Source organism: Convolutriloba macropyga, unplaced genomic scaffold (assembly GCF_964194025.1).
Source record: "Convolutriloba macropyga unplaced genomic scaffold, txConMacr16.3 SCAFFOLD_428, whole genome shotgun sequence".
Classification (NCBI taxonomy): Eukaryota; Metazoa; Xenacoelomorpha; order Acoela; family Convolutidae; genus Convolutriloba; species Convolutriloba macropyga.
Window position 1 is genome coordinate 50,727 of NW_027449743.1, and position 12,016 is coordinate 62,742.

The following is a 12,016-nucleotide window of genomic DNA, read 5'->3' on the forward strand; positions in this document are numbered from 1 at the left end:
AAAAAAGAAATGAGAGAAAGAGAGCGAGGGCGGAGAGAGAGAGAGAGAGAGAGAGAGAGAGAGAGAGAGAGTAGGAAAAGAGAAAGAGAGAGAAAAAAAGATAGAGAGGGCGATAGAGCAAAAAGGAAAGAGACAGAACGAGAGCAAAAGAGAAATGAGAGAAAGAGAGCGAGAGAGAAGGGGAAAAGAGAAAGAGAGAGAGAGACAGAGAAGATATGGATAGATAGATAGAGAGAGAGAGAGATGAAAGAGAAAAAGAGATGAGACAGAAAAAAGAGACGGAGAGGATAACAATCACCTTGTTTAAAGTTCGAAAAAAAATTGATAAAAAATTATATACAGCAAAAGTTTAAGAAAATGTAAGTGAAAGAGAGGAAGAAAGATAAAAATAAAAATGACGAGAGAAAACGATTGAAAGGTAGACCAAAATAGCCATTAATGACATTAATGACTACAATAATTTCCTAAAATTTCACAAGAGCATTTTATACGTAGAGAAAGGAACTGATATGGAGAGTCACACACACACAAAAACAAAAACAAAAAAAACACACAGAGAGAGAGATTGAGATTGAACGCGGGAGAGAGAAAGAGTAAGAAAAGAGAGAGAGAGAGAGAGAGAGAGAGAGAGAGAGAGAGAGAGAGAGAGAGAGAGCTACAGAGAAAGAGAAAGTAGAGCGAGCGAGAGAAAGAGAGAGAGAGAGAGAGAGAGAGAGAGAGCGAGAAGGAGAGAGAGAGAGAGAGAGACAGGAAGCTATAGAGAAAGAGAGCAAGAGAGAGAGAGAGAGAGAGAGAGAGAGAGGAAGGAAGCTATAGAGAAAGAGCGAGAGAGAGAGAGAGAGAGAGAGAGAGAGAGAGAGAGACCAAGAGAGAGGAGAGACAGAGAAACAGAACAAGAGCGAGAGAGATAGAGAGAGAGAGAGGAGAGAGAGAAAACAATAGAGAAAGAGAGAGCGAGAGATAGAACAGGAAAGAAAGAGAAAGAGAGAAAGATAGAGCGAGAGAGAGCAAGAAGGAGAGAAAGAGAGAACGAGAGCAAGAGAGCGAGAGAGAGAGAGAGGTGGGAAACAGAGAGAGAAAGAGAGAACAAAAGAGAAAGAAGGAGAGAAAGAGTCAGAACGAGAGCAAAAGAAAAATGAGAAAAAGAGCGAGAGAGAGAGAGAGAGAGAGAGAGAGAGAGAGAGCTACAGAGAAAGAGAAAGTAGAGCGAGCGAGCGGGCGAGAGAAAGAGAGAGAGAGAGGGAGAGGAGAGAGAGATAAAGAGAGGGAGAGTGAGAATAAAAGCGGGACAGAGAGAGAAAGAGAGAGCAAGGAGAAAGACAGAAAGCTATAGAGAAAGAGAGCGAGAGAGAGAGGAGAGAGAGAAAACGATAGAGAAAGATAGAGAGCGAGAGAGAGCAAGAAGGAGAGAAAGAGAGAACGAGAGCAAGAGAGCGAGAGAGAGAGAAGGGTAAGAGAGAGAGAGAGAGAGAGAGAGAGAGAGAGAGAGAGAGAGATTAAAGAGATAAAGAGATGAGACAGAAAAAAGAAAGACGGAGAGGATAAAAAATCAACTTGTTAAAAGTTCGAAAAAAATCAAAAAAAAATTAGATACCGCATAAGTTTCAGAAAATAGAAGTGAAAGAGAGAAGAAAGAAAGAAAGAAAAGATTTATAAAAGTGACGAGAGAAAAAGATTGAAAGGTAGATCAAAAAAGCCATTTACGACTACAATAAATTCCTAAAATTTCATAAGAGCATTTTATACGCAGAGAAAGGAACTGATATGGAGAGTCAGACACAAACAAAGAGAAAGAGAGAGAGAGAGAGAGAGAGAGAGAGAGAGATAGCGACATACAGAGGAAGATAAAAAGAGAAGGAGAGAGAGAAAGGGAGGAAAGAAAAAGAAAAAATACACAGGACATAAAATCAGATAGAAACTGGAAAAACAAAAATATGCAGATACCGCAAAAATTACAGACCGAGATTGAAGTCGAGAGAGAGAGAGAGAGAGAAAGAGAAAAAGAAAGAGCGATGGAGGGAGAGAGAGAGAGAGAGAGAGAGAGAGAGAGAGAGAGAGAGAGAGAGAGAGAGAGAGAGCGGAAGGAAAGGACGACAAAAATAGAGACAAAAAACTGGGAAGATATATATACCAAAGGGGGTTTTTCATTAGGAACATTTTTCGGAGTAGAAAGATTTGACAACCGAGAGGTTCGAATCCCCAACCACCGGCATAAGAATTGCAAGCAGTCGTAAGCATTCACCACTCGGCTATCAGGTCCTTGTGGTCGTTAACCTTACAATCAATTTTTTTAAGCACAAGACATGATTTCTGAATGCGACAAATTTAGCTCACGCAAAAACCAAGAAATCAAGCGTAAAAAAGTTTCTGAAGAAAGAGTAAACGAATTGGCGTTGGGATGGAGCGAATAGTGGGGCGGGGGGGCGGTGAGCGAGCGTCCTGTGTTACGGGTGCAATGGAGGGGATGAAAAGGGGGGATGAAATGTCTCCTAAACACGCACCAGTAAAACGTAGGGCTCTCAGAGAAATTGAAGTCCCTCTGGGCCTCACTGGTTTATCCCGTTTTTGAGGACGAAAAGTCACATGGTCAGACAAAAAACCGGCCAGGCAAAAATTGCATAAAAAAGGCAACAGCACTAATATATTGCTACAAACTTTGTTTAAGAGCAATTAGAAACTGCCTTTTTTGATTTTGGTTGCTGTCTTATTATTCACAGCTTATATTACAAGGAAGTCGTTTATTAACTTTCAAAAAATTTTGCAATAAACTAAAATGACTTTAATGTTAGTGTTAAAAGTGCGAGTGTCTGTGATCAAAAAGTAATCACACAATGGAGTTCAAGATTCACTACTAATGAAAGATAAGATAAATAACTTAAAGTCGCGCAAATAACCCAAGCCAAAGAGCATGGAAAAGCTATTAAAACGTTCTGTCGAGAAAAGCTGAAAATCGTAAGCTGTTGTGAAAAAAATTCAAACAAAAAAGCCACAGACAGAAAAATGGAGTAAAACACTTATTGGCAGAACCAAAAAAAAACAAAAACACGTGAAAAAAAATGAGAATGTACTTCCAGAAAAAATTGGGAAAAACCAGCACACCGCAGCAAGCGATGGGGGTACGGTTGGTAGGGCTGGACGAGAGGCAGTTCAAACCGCCAGGTGGAGGAGGGTGGACTGGGGGTCAAGAGATTAAAAACTGGGGGTCAAGAGATTTAAAAAACTTTCAAGAGATTAAAAATTCGTCCTTCACACCATAAAATTGTCTCCCCAAAACTGTCTTGGCGAGAACTTAATGGCCTCCGATGTTACCGGCTAATCTCGTTTTTCAGGACGGTAAGTCATATGTGTCAGATGAAAAATCAATCAAGCGAAATATTACATTAAAAAAAGGAAAAGATCACAGGTAGGCTAGATTCGAGGGCCTTGTAAGAGATCAAAAATTCTCCAACTGACCTGTTTACCTTAAATAGTACAAGCAGTTCCCAATTGCTATATATTACAAACTAGGCTACTGTTAAAAACAATCTTCAAAAATAGAATTCAAGGTTCTAAAACAGAAGGTAATGTTCGAAAAACAAAGGTCTAAAATTCAAGTAAAGAACAAATTTCCGTCAGGTTTGAAAACCTGTAGAATACCATCACTACTCCTCTTCGAGCATCGCAATATAGCTACGCTTAACAGCTTTGCAGCAAGAATAAAGAGAAAAAGCAACATTTCCAAACAAGCAGCTTCTAATTTTACACCCGGCTAGATTGGTTAATTTCAAAACCGTGAGCTCCACTGATATTATATATACGCATACAAAAACAAAAACAACAACCGACAAATGTCGGAAGAATTACACCCGGCAAGATTGATCAATTTCCAAACCGTCAGCTCCGCTGATAAAATATAGACGCAGACAAAACCAACACAAAAAACAACAGATGTCGGAAGAATTGCTTTCGAACGATAGGCGGGTGCAAAAAGATTTGACCCTACCGGGATTCGAACCAATGACCTCCCGCTTAATAACCATATGCAATACTGACTGTGTTATTTGCCCCTCATTTCTGCTATGCTGCAACCGACTTTATATTAGTAACAAGCTTTACTTCGGAGTGAGCAATAGAGATCACTCAAAAATGACGAACGAAAGCGTGAAAAGGTCACTTGAGAAGTCAAAGAATGTTCTAGAAGAAAAAAGCAAAATGGTAAAGCCGAAAATTTGCATAAAACAGACCAACACGTTTACAATAATTGCTATGAAATTCGTTCAAGAGCAATTAATTAAACACTGCTCCTTAATTTATATCTGCAAAAAAATTGATAATTTACAAAAATGAAATTTATGAAAAGATTTTGGAGCGACAATATTTTTTTTTGAATTTTCCAGCTTTAATTTGCTTTGGTAAGCTGTGACAGCCTTAGGTGAAATCAAAAATGATAGGTGGGATTTTAAAACTTTTGCTTTTATTGTCTATACAGTTTTTGCTTTGTCTATACTAATACTGTGGTTTTTGCCCAGAAAGCATTTTTAATGAGGAAACAAATTTGGTCATCCAACCGGTTTAGAGATGTTTTAAAAAACTTACCAAAAACATTTGACAGAAAAATTATTGTGACCTTTACTACCGTCATATTGCTTCTATTCCACGAGAGTATATAAGATCTACCTAGAGGTTATTAGTTCCCCAAACGGACCACGTGTTCCTGTGTTACCAGATTGTCCTCACAGGAGTTTTACTTATTTACATTATCTTGTCTTAATTAAGTGGCAAAGAAGATTATAGCGCCCTCTTGTTCTTTGGGCCAAAGTACGCTTGAACTCCGCAAAACATTTTTTTAAAACTGATTCTCTCAAGGATAACAAAGTCAGGCTCAAAATCTGACCTTCAGTAGGGGCATGATGTGCGGCAAGCCCCACATACATGCCCAGTGAACTTTTTTTTGCCGAAGTAATTAAAAATTTGGACCAAACTGCCATAATTTGCAATTTTTTATTCCAAAATTTCCATTTTTTTCAAAATCCAAAGGCACTCAAAATGAGGTAATTAGGTGATGCGAACAAGTGACAACAACAATTGTGAGCAAGAAAAACTAGTAAATTTTTCAAATTTTTAACATTGAAAAAGTTCGATAAGTTACAATTTTGGTTCAAAAATTTGTGAGTTTCTAATTACTTTTTTCAAAAACTTTTAAAGCAATTGAATTTTTGATGTTTAGGGCTAATTATAGGTCCTAAGACTCTTGTTTGGCCTTTTCGGGCGATTGCTAAAGGTTATGGTTTGAAACGTAGCCCTTAAGAAAAACCGTCAAAAAATGTTTTTTTTTTTGGAAAATCTGTTTTTTCAAAATCTGTTAACTTTTTCACCCAACCAACCTTATTACAATCGACATGATTTTCCACGACAGACGAAAATAACCATGAAAAAAGTGAAAAAATTTTAGGAGAAAACTTCAAACATTTTCAAAAACGAAAAAAAATGGGTCAATAATGTACATTTTCTGAAAAACTGGAAAAAGTTAGCAGAAAACTGTTTACGTGTACGAGACTGCAACTAAAATTAATCATTATTCACCCTTACAAAAAAAGGCGCAAAAGTTAACACAAAAGAAACTAGAGCAAATAACCCAAAAATTGGGCAAAACTGAGCCCAAAATTTGCCCAAAAACCCATGAAGGAGAAGTTCAATCAAAAACTTCACTAACGGACTTTTCATTTTCTCGGCTATTCGGGGTCGCATGCAAAAATTTGAACAATTTTATTAAAACAATTTCGAGAAACCCACTTTTATTTGTTTCAGGGTATATAGGTATTTGGTTTTAGACTTTGGTTTTAGACCTACCCCACCCTACCCTATTTTTGATGCAGAAACAGCGACCAGTAAAAATTGCAAAGGGACGCCCTAATATTTTTTTTCAAAACGAATTGTACGCGATTGGCGGCATAATTGCCAAAAATCGAGAAATGTTGGGGGATTCTGACAGCTGTTATTTTTATCCGAGACCCTGGGACATGGCATGAAAATGTCCTAACTGTGAAAAACAGCATTACGCCGCCAATAAGGGTTCCTTTCCAACTCGTTTCGCCGCATTTAAAAAATAATAAGCGTCCAGTCTGTAAACTAACACTGATTTGTAAAAAAAAACTAAGAACCTAAAAACAACGCTATAGAGCTTCACAGCCAAAAAAAATGAACTTTCGAGACTCCTCACGCAATTGAGAGAGTTCACCATTTAGAGAAAACCAGCACACCGCTTTCTCACTCAAAACGGAATATGAGAAAAACGCTTTAACACTTTCCTTCTCCTAATTCAGCTTGACATAAACAATTAGTTTTGACGTTAGGCACTCACCATTACAACCTGTTTTAATATAAAAAGCGGGTTCGATCAAAAAAATTTTCCAACAACACTCCTCTTTGAGCCGTAAGAATACACTACAAAACAACTCAAACTAAGAGCACCGCTTGCTCAAAAACATACCCGGCAGATTGCCGGAAAATAGCCGCCATTGATTCTCATAACTCTTGGGATTGAAAGGAAAGAAAACATCAACAAAAATTGACTTTTGTATTAAAACAATTTTCAGTGCGATTTATTTTGTTGTCATTTCGTAATTGAACATACTCCTGTCTCTCAGTGAGAGGCTACTGAGTAGTATCAATACCAACAGATAGTAACTAGAACTTATGAGAACAAAGTTCAAGTACCGGGCAACTAAAAATGGGCTTTATGGGTTTATCCCGTTTCTATTTCGGACGTTGAATTTTAATACTGACTCTCTTCATTTTGAATTGCTTTGCTGAGCAGCTGCTGTTTAAAAGGACTTTGAGCAGAATGACAGAAGACTGAAACTAGCCTAGAGAAGTCAAAAAGACTTCACGCAAAATGTCGAAAAAGCGGCAAAATGGGTAAAGCGAAAAAAAGTTCGACGAAGTAAAAAAAAGGAGCGCTATATAAGCCAGCTGAGAAAATGAGGGCGGCTATTAATAATTAAAGATTAAGGTAGCTCGAATTACTCGTGTTTTTATTTTTTCGCAATTAAAAAACATGACCGAAGTAATCAATTCTATTACATGGGGCATAGTAACACAAAGAAAGTAATTAGAACATAACCAACTAAAGTCGGGCGAATTGCTCTCAAAGAACAGGCGAGCGGATGTATTTGTCAGTAGCTAGCCAAGGTTCAGTGAGGCTAGCTCTAGCTTGATTCGACTATGCAACTTTTAGTTTTCTAGCCTTGTTAGTAAATAAATCAAATAACTGATATTTTAAAAATTTGCAAAATATTGAAGAATTTTTAAAAAGCCTCCAAATTTTGCAGTGAAAATGTTCAAAACTATTTTTTGTATCTGGAGTTATGTCAAGTAACCTGTTTGCAAGACTTGAAAAGCTTCGTTGGCCAGTAATGATCGTTAAACTCGGAAAAGAAGTCAAAAGTTTTGAAAACAATCGCAAAATTTAAAAAAAGGTTGCTAAAATTTTCTTCAAAACCAATTCATTGTCTCAAGAAAATATCCATTATCTCTATTTCATGCTTTAAATAGTTTCACTGGCTCATAAAGAACCATAAACTTGGAACATGATAATAATTTTATGAAAATTTGAAAAAAAATTAAAATTTATCAAAAAAACTGCTGAAGCTGGAGTCATTAAAATTGATACCCATTCCATTAGTTCTAAAAACTACGCAACAGCTTATTACAAGCCTTGGACAAGATCCCTAGGACCCTGGTACCAGAAAAAAAAACAAAAACTAAAAAGATTCAAAGAACTTAAAAAAAATTTGCAAACATTTTTAAAAATTGCTGATATTAAAATTTGGAAAACATCCCATTACAATTAGAAGCTATGAGATGACCTATAACGAAACCCCATAGGACGTTGCTTGGCTCTTGAGGCTGGGGTAACCTAAGAAATGACAAAATTTTCAAAAAAAACTTCAAGTTTTATCAAAACATTGCTTACACTTGTAATGTTAAAATGTTGAAAACTATTCATGGCCAATAAAAATTCTTTATTACTTTATTATCAAACCCTCAAGGAGGTTTTCTGGCCCCTGGGTGAGGACAAACTTGAATAAGGACAATAAAAGTAAAAAACTGAAAAAATGCATGTTTTATCAAAAAAACTGCTAGAATTCTTGATGTTAAAAAGTTGAAAACCATCCCATGGCCGGTAAAATCTTTTCGGCAATCTATTATCAAACCTTAGAGGAGGTTATGTGGCTCTTGAGGCTGGATAAACCTAAGAAATGACGAAAAATTTCAAAAAACTGCTACAAATTTTGATAATATAAGTTGAAAACTAATCCATGACCGAAAAAAATTTCCAGTAGCTTATTGCCAAACCCTAACGGAGACTTTCTGTCAGGCTGAGAAACCTGAAACATACCCGGCAGATTGCCGGAAAAAAGCCGCCGTTGATTCCAATAAGCATGATTGGGATTGAAAGAATAGAAAATATTGAAAAAAAAAAGATTTTTGTACAAAAACATTTTTTAAGTCCGATTTATTTTGATGGCATTTCGTAGTTGAAGATAACGTACTTCTGTTTCTTAGAGAGAGGCTACAGGGGCTAATGTCAATACCAATAAGCATTAGAGATGGTAACTAAGACTTATAGGAACGACGTTCAAATAGCGGGCATCTAAAATTGGGCTTTATGGGTTTATCCCGTTTCTACTTCTGACTTCAATTTTTTATACTGACTCTGTTCATTTTGAATTGCTTTGCTGAGCAACTGATGTTCAAAATCACTTTTAGCAGAATGAGAGAAGAGAGAAACTAGTCTAGAGAAGTCAAAAAGATATCACGCAAAATGTTGAAAAAGCGGCAAAATGAGGTAAAGCGAAAATTTTTTTTATTCGACGAAGTAAAAAAAAAAATAGGAGCGCTATAATAGCCGGCTGAGAAGATGAGGCGGCTATTAATAAAGACAATAAATGTCAAAAAATTGAAAAATAGCAAATTTTGTAAAAACAAAAATGCTAAAATTTGTGGTGTTGAAATCCTGAAAAGCATTCCATTACAATTGGAAAATATAATGTCAAACCCTAGAGGAGGTTCCTCGGCCCTTGAGGCTGGAGAAACCTAAAAACTGACAAAAATTTTCAAAAACTTAAAAAAATGCAAGTTTTATTTTAAAAAATGCTAAACTTTGTCATATTCAAAAATTGAAAACTAATCAATGGCAGAAAACTTCTTCAGTAACTTATTATCAAATCCTTAAGGACGTTTTCTGTGGGGGGGGGGGGGGGGGGTCTACAGTGGGGGTGTCTTCAACCTCTAAGAACCGCCCTTCACACCATAAGTTTAAGTCTCCAAAACAGTTTGAGCTGAAACAGAGCTGAAAGGGCTCTAAGAGCACTTAATGCCCGCTGCGCGCTACCTGTTTATCCCGTTTTTGAGGACGAAAAGTCAAAAGCGTCAGACGAAAAATCGGTCAAGCGAAAAATCGCATAAAAAAGACCGACAGGACTAATATAATTGCTACAAACTTCGTTTGAGAGCAATTAAAAATGCTCATACCAGTCTAAGGGAGGGAATTCTATTACATGGCGTATAGTAACAGAGAGAAAGTAAATAGAAAATGCTCATACCAGTCTAAGGGAGGGAATTTGGCCTTTCATTGTGGCATAATGTATTGGAGTGAAGCCTTGCTCGTCGAATACAGACACAGTTGCTTCGTTCTGTAGAAGGCACTCTACAGTACTAAAATACAAAATTTCATTCATTCCATTAACTCATTAATGACTGTCATTGCCGTGTCTATTGCTACTAGCGGCGCTAGTCAAAATGGCAGACGTTTCAAAATATCGAAATGGTATTGCTGGCCAATCACAATTGAGAAAATGCTAATACTGATTTGTGATTGGCTGATTGATCGATATTGCATTCAACAAATTTCCCATATTTTAAAATACAATGTAAACGTTAACATAAAAATGCTCAGAAATCGCCTTCAGCCGAAAGAGAAAATAAATAATTTTTGGATTAAACAAATCCCATCGGTCCTTGAGGCATTGCCATGGCCACACACGATAGGAAAAAATAGTAGCCAGAATTAGGCTATGTCAAATTTAGTTTATTGAATGCATAAAGTTACATTTTTTCCATTTAATCAACCAATCATATACATTGAACATTTTACATTTTCGAACGTCTATTTAATGAGACATCACCGTTACACGCATTATCTAGCATCGCAGCACACACACATACACTTGGAGCGCCGCTAGAGAAAATGGCAGACGTACCAAATATAGAAACTTTACTGCTGGCCAGTCACAATTGAGAAATTACGAATATTGTTTTCTGATTGGCTGATTGCTCAACAAATTCTCCATGTGTTAAAATAGGATATGCGTGTTAACGTAAAATTGAGAAATCGCAATAAGCCGAAATAGAAAAATTATACTCTTTTTGGGAGAAAACTGGTCTCACTTTTGGTTGTGATAGATTCATATCAAGTCCCACGGGCCGCTGAGGCATAACCAGATGTGGTAGAAAATGTAATCTAGCATTAGGCTATATCCAATTTAGGCTAACTGAACGCATAAAGGTACAGTGTTTTAAATTTCTCAACCAATCACATTCGTTGAAATTTCTACATTTTGGTACGTCTATTTGTTAAGCCGTCACCACTCGGAACGCATAGACGTCAAAACATTTTAAGACTACATAATTTTAAGATGATCAAAATCAACAAATACATCAGCAACTAACACAACCTACTAACGTCAAACGAATTGCTCTCAAGCGACTGCCGGAGGTTGGCTTCGTCAGTAGCTGGCTGACTGCAGCTTAAGGAGGCTAGCTTTAGCTTTACTGAGGGGGTGAAATGAAGCGGATGGGGGATGAACGAGTGTGCTGTGCTTAACAAAAACATCTCAAAGCTAAAATCAGTCGTATCGCAAAATCACGGGAAAACTAAATGAAAGCAAGAAAAACTAAATGCACGCAAGAAAAACTAAATGCAAGCAAGAAAAACTAAATGCAAGCAAGAAAAACTAAATGCAAGCAAGAAAAACTAAATGCAAGCAAGAAAAACTAAATGCAAGCAAGAAAACTAAATGCAAGCATAAAACCACCCAATGAAGACGCGCAAAATAGGAAAACATAGCCGGGAGATTGCCTGAATAGCTGCGAAAGAATAGACCTGCGTGCCATATAATATAGATAGAAACAGATCTAAATTGAAAAATCGACGCCGCTCAAGAAACTAGGTAAAAAACATTCAGCGAAAAATTAATAAAGCTTGTTAAGATTCATTCCACAGAAGCCTCTTATTAGGGACCTTTACTGCACATATGAGTTCCTTTGACCTTAAAGTGAAAAAGTCAATTTATTGAGTGAGGTAAGTAACGTATGATCAAAATCTAATCATGCAACCTAAAAACTTTTGCTATAGCGAGAGAGAAATGACGTCACGCGCGCAAATGCCGTTAGTGAGAGGAAGAAGTCATTCAGAAAATTTGACTTTTACAGCTTTGCCGTGTGAACAAATGTAAAACGAAAAAAGAGCGTCAGACGACGAAACAAAAAAAACATAGCAGGACAAGTCCTGACGTACAATTCAAACAATTTTCATTGACTAAACAGAAAACTAGACCTAGAACGGACTATGAATGGATTGGGAAAACCATTTAGAAAATCCGATCCAAAAAATCGAAACATACCCGGCAGATTGCCGGAAAATAGCCGCCGTTGATTCCAATAAGCATGATTGGGATTGAACGAATAGAATATATTGAAAAAAAAAAAGATTTTTGTACAAAAAAATTTTTTAAGTCCGATTTATTTTGATGGCATTTCGTAGTTGAACATACTTCTGTTTCTTAGAGAGAGGCTACAGGGGCTACTATCAACACCAATAAGCATTAGAGGTGGTAACTAAGACTTATAGGAACGACGTTCAAATAGCGGGCATCTACAATTGGGCTTTATGGGTTTATCCCGTTTCTATTTCTGACTTCAACTTTTTATACTTACTCTGTTCATTTTGAATTGCTTTGATGCGCAACTGATG

General features: G+C 36.8%; 1 pseudogene; it reads right to left on the reverse strand.

Annotated features, from left to right (window-relative positions):
• LOC142355295 (uncharacterized) overlaps window positions 1-12,016 on the reverse strand; it is an 82,028-nt pseudogene that overhangs the window by 50,263 nt on the left and 19,749 nt on the right.